Here is a 6,000-nt window from a genome sequence, read left to right on the forward strand (position 1 = left end):
ATACATTTCAACATTTCAAAAATCACAACACAAACTCGCTATTTAAGCCAAAATATTGCAATGCAATGGATTCGTTAGTTGACTAGCGAGTGTGTCATTGACAACGCTAAAATGTATTTATATTTTTCCGAAATAAAAGTCCGAACATTAAATCGAGAGCATGATCAACCATCAGAGGTTTTCTAAAACCTGCTGTCGTAAAACCTGCCACGGTCAAAACACTTGTGACTTGTTCAGTTTAACAAGGCTGGATCAAAGAGAAGGAACCAGATAAAAGAAAGAAAAGAAACCTGCCTGTGTCAGCAACCTATGTCAAGAGCAAGAAGTAATACGTTCATTATGCAAACAAGCTCTCTGTCTGTCTGGTGATGAAACGATGAGCATTACAACGTATGACACGGGCATGCCATTGGGATGTCCCCGGGAACTCACCAGCTGTCTCTATTCAACTCCAGGGATTGAATATGATATACAGTATCGGTGATTAGATGTGCAATACATGTGATTGGAAAGTCAAAACCTTCATTAAAGGTTCTTCTTCTAAACTGTCAGAACTGCAGAATCACTCCCCATATTCCGCCGGAGATTGAAGACCATCTCTTCAGGCTACACGTTAACTGGCCCTCCTGAGACATCTACTGTCCCCCTGTATTGTTTCTCCTGTGTCATAAATTAGATTACTAGATTACATAGATTACTTTTTTCCTGCTAGGACTGGTGGATAGATGATTCACTTACTTAGTGAAATGTATTTGTTGTACGTTGCTTTGGAATAAGGCGTTTGCTAAATGCCAAAAATGTAAATGGAATGTAAAGGTCCAGGATTTAGATTTAAAACAGTGCTAAACAATGATAAATCAGTAGGCCTCAAGCAATTAACATGAATGAATGAATGAATGAATGAATGAATGGACTTTATTGTGATTGCTACAGTACAGGTACCAAACAACGAAATTTAGGAGGGGTGGCTCCCCTGGTGTTAGGAAAGGAAAAAAAAAAAAAAACTTTAAAAAAAATCACAAGAAGGGAAGGAGCTGGTTTACATAAATAAAGGCTATGTACACTATCCACTGTACTATACTGTACAGATAGACGACTAGGGTTGTCATATTGCACAATAGTATTATTTCACATTTATTTAAAGTATTTCATGATGAATGTTCAGTGAAGAATGCTATATCCAAACAACGTTTTTTGACACTAAAAAGGTTCACTGACACTACCACACCATGGACTCCTTAATGATAGCCTTATTACAACAGGATGAATACCTATATGAAGTTACAACAAGCACTCATATGAAAATATATAATCATATTGAGAATGATTCTGGCACGACCATTGTATCAAATTAAATTGAACCTTGGCCAGGAAAACTATGCTTACAAAGCAACGCCGACACTGCAGAAGGGAGGTTCAAAATGAGTTGGCTTTCTTTCTCTCTCTCTCTCTCTCTCTCTCTCTCTCTCTCTCTCTCTCTCTCTCTCTCTCTCTCTCTCTCTCTCTCTCTCTCCAAATATATTCGTTTTGTTTCCTGTTTACAGTACATGGTTCAGATCCATATGTGTGGTCTCATGATGAGGGACGAGATGGCTACACCGCTACATTCATCTTCACAAAAAACACAGTGCATCTCCTCAAGACTTGTTCACAATGCAAGTGGGTAACAATGGCCATTTCGACAGTTAATCTGGGTTGATAATCAAAATGAGGAAAATGTCTGACTTTATATCTCTAAAGGTCTCTGCATACTGATACAAGGAACATTTTTAATCTGTCATTATATGGTCTGCTTTCCTAGTACATGGATAGGAGAGGAAAACACAATCTGGATACCTACGCATATCATAACTGACAGTTAATCAAAAGTACAGCATATCCTCTACCACTGGGAGACACATCTCCAGATAATACATGAACATAATTATTATATGAACATCTGTAGGTCTGTATAGTTTGGTTGCCTTTATTTCACCCCATTCTATTATGACTAAAAAGCTCTTCAACCACAGATGAGTAGATTCAGCAGAGACTATTTAAATGACTTACCGTTGTCTCTACAGGCAGATTGACCTTTTACATAATCTGATCCATTAGGTGTTTATTAATGTGTGGTGTTATTTTTAAAATGTTGACATTTTGAGTTAGTAATTCATAAAATACAAAGGTTCCATCTCACAAAACGTAATGGAATGTAAAAACGCTCAATGTAAAAACGCTCAATATCTCTGATAACTCACGCAAAGCACATAGTGTGTAAGAAATGTAAATCTTTACCTTTTCTTTTGACTGTTTCCCCCTGCTTTTATATTCATTCTATGCTTGTATATGTTTTGATATTCACTTTATGTTCTTATTCCTGTTGTAAAGCACTTTGAGCTGCATTTCTTGTATGAAAGGTGCTATATAAATAAAGCTTTACTTACTTACTTCCCTGGGCATTAAACCTCTATTATTTCCCAAACATGTCCGGATCCTCTCAATAAAGGGTCATTTGGAGTGTGGAACTACTGCACATTTTCTTGAGTGGCAAGGTACTGTAGCAGGATGGAAAAAGCAGAAACACTGTTATTGTGCCCTTGAAATGTCTGCTTCACCAAGGCTGTCAGGGTTGTTATCGGTCTCTTTCTAATTTGCATGAAGTTAGATTTGGTTAGGCCTTTTCTGAAACAAAGCTACCTTTTTCAATATTCTGAGGACAAGAATATTTACTGACAAGGACAATCTTAAACAAGCTGTTGAATGCTGAGCAATGTTCCAGCTTTGGAACAGACAATGGTCTGGAATATATTCATACAGAATGTACATAATACACAAAACCACACAGGAAACAAGGACAGCAAAGCTCAACTTAAATTATGAAAAGTTGACTTTACAAATAAATAAATCATAAATCTTGACTTGGAACATGTTGTGATTCCTATCTATAATTAAAATCTTCATGCAACAACGTAGTTCTTTACAATAAGAAAAGGTACATAATGGTGAACCTCATCATTGGAGTATTGTACAACATTTCAAAGGGCTATGCTTTTTCCACAAAAAAAAAATTCGAAGAATGTGCTGAGCCACAGAACTGAACAAGTCAAGCACTGATCATATATAATGCAAAATAATAAGAAACTATATAGCTTGAATTCGAATACTTGAAACCTGAATTGTAGTACTAAAATTGAATATTGATTGGGCCTGTCAGCGTTCTTTATCTCAACTATTCTAAAAATATAAAATTGTCTTCTATCAAAAGACACTGCTATACATCCCAAGGATGTCTTTTAAAGGACTGTGATTCAGGGCTAGGAGTCCCTGCTGAGTGAGGGGGGATCCAGAGAAGATGAATAAGGTTGACTCACCTCGGTCCTCCCTCATTATGGCCATACAGTTCCTGTCCCTGATGCCTAGGTGCTTATATTCTCCTCCACATCATGAAAAATAGATCAAAACCATGACTGACATAAGGGGATCTACTTGAGGCTCTACTCAATTTATTGCTAAAGTTTACACTTTTTTGTAGGGATACTTTAAATCAATGCGTTGCCCCACAGGTGATCCCTTAGGCTGGATTTTCAGCAGAGGATGATTTGCGACTCCTTCTGAAGTTCAGACTCCGCCTGGATTAAGTCATGTTCTCTCTGAGTGGAGCTGACAGACAACACATTCCTTTGCTGAGAGAAGAGATGAGACGTATGAAGGGAGGTCAGGCCTGAGAACTTTAAGTCTGAGGGGGAAATGACATAAGCACACTCTGATCAAATGAAGCTTTTGACCTGCATTTGAATCTCTGGAGTCCAGATTAGATGTCACGGGATGAAATGGGGCACAGTGATAGGATGGGAAAATCACGGGCATGGTTAATAGACATGGCTGAAATGGGTTAACTGATTAGCGGGATAGCGGTGGGATTGGCTGCCTTATCCTTTTAAACCCCCGTGGTTTAGATAAGGGGAGAGAAGGGTTAAATGGAGAATGCCTCCTAGGTACACTCCTTCTTTAGCCTTGCTGGGTATTACCGACGGTTTATTCCCTCTTCATCCAGGATTAGGCAATCCCCCCCTCCACGGCTTGCTGACAGGCAGCACCTATGCTAGCCAGAGCCTGTCCTCACAGGAGAGAAATGATCAGAACTCATTCAAACTAACTAACCCACTGGTTCAACTAGGGGCAGTCGAGCAGCAGCGATGGGTGGCCCAACTGGCCAAGCTACCAGTTCGAGGTAAAGTACCACCCTGGCCGCTCTGATCAGAACACTGATCAGGTGTGGCAGGTGTGTTCTGAGGGGCAGGTGTGTTCTGAGGGGCAGATGTGTTCGAGCCAGGGGATGGGGGGGTTGTCGGCTGTTTGTGTCTCGGTGTCCCTCAAAGTGAATCAAATTCCAATCTTAGATTGCCTTCTAGGATAAATATTAGAAAAGCCTTGATCTAAAATGGAGCATGAAAATGAAGTGTCGAAGGGAGCCCTGAGGACAGCCAGCCAACAGATTGCTACGCCAAGCGTACCTCTGGGAAGGAGCGCAGAGCGGCATGGCGTGGTGCAGTCTGCCTCTCCTATGTAAATGGACCATTCCGCACATTAGTCATACTGCCTCACACACCGTTCGCTAAATTCCACCTCGCCCATCAAATGGCCTGCCTCTCCTGAAGATCCTTAGAATGTTCCGGAGATGAAACCCTAGAGACCTAACTGTACCCCCCCTAGGCCCTAAGTGTATGTAGGGGGGAGATGATGTATGATGTGGGGGGGAGGTGGAACCCCGGCAGGAGGCAGCTGTTGAGGGAGGACCTGACTGGAGGCAGCAGGGCGGTCCGCACCTCCAGGTTCTGACTGAGAGGGTCAGCCAGGGTAAGCTGCCTGTCGGCAAGGCCCGGGAAGACGCCCACCGGGAGGAGAGGCGATGGTGGAGAAAATGGGACAGACTGGCCATGAGCGATCTTGAACGGAAGGGGGCTGCTTTTGAATCTGAGCTTGTGGCCCAGTTTTGTCAGTTATACGGATGTAAAAAGATCCGCACTACCCCTTACAAACCCCAAGGCAATGGAGCCTGCGAACGCTTTAACCTGACATTACTGTCCCTCCTAGGGTCCTGGGAGGGAGACCAACAAAGGAGATGATCACCTGCCCATGTTGCTTCAAGCATACAACAACACTGAGCATAATAGCACAGGGCTCATCCCTTTTTCTGTCATGTGCGGCAGCCATGCCCGTCTCCCTGTCCAGAGGCCCTGAGGCCACGGATGGACCTAGATGGATGAGTCTGGCACCACCACGACCAGCTCCGCCGGGTCTACAGCCAGGTCGAGGCCAGGACCCAGCACCAGCAGAAGCGATTATCAGACTCTCTCCAGAGTGCCATCAGAGGTGGAGCCATTGCGGAGGGGGGCGATCTTGCAGCGGGTTAGATTTTTTTTTTGTCCTTTATGAATTTGTAAGAAAATCTACCTTTTTTATATACTTGTCTTGTCCTGGTCTCCTGTGTGAGGGTGTGTGCTAGAGTAAACCCTGTGTCGGGAGGTTATTTGGTGTTCACCCCATACTGTGACATAGACATCGGTCAAAATGAAAATAAATATGTAATACTGTGTGTCCCACGAAACCCTGCAAACAACTACAATTACAGAGAATTAAAGTTGATTAAAAAAAAAAGGTCAAACTGAGATTGTGGATATATCACAGAGTACATTATGGAAACAGGCACAAGCTTTGATGCATAGTTCAATTCTTCGTTGCCAATTTTGATTCCAAAACCATTGGACATGATGATGAAATAAAAATAAGAATTATAATAAAATAAAAATAAGAAAGTACATTTGGAAACTTTCAAAGCCCGGCCCAATTTAAGTTTATTGTGAGTGGAGGGTGTTCAAGTCTTCATGTCATTTCATTTCATGTCATTTCATGTCATTTCATCACCTGTCAAAGGAGGTGATGAAAATGTGACCTGTGAAAACAGGAAAGGGAAATAGAAAACTATGCATCAGATCAGATATGAATGAAAATATTAAT

Source organism: Nansenia antarctica (genome assembly GCF_963989245.1).
Source record: "Nansenia antarctica genome assembly, chromosome: 10".
NCBI classification, from domain to species: Eukaryota; Metazoa; Chordata; class Actinopteri; order Argentiniformes; family Microstomatidae; genus Nansenia; species Nansenia antarctica.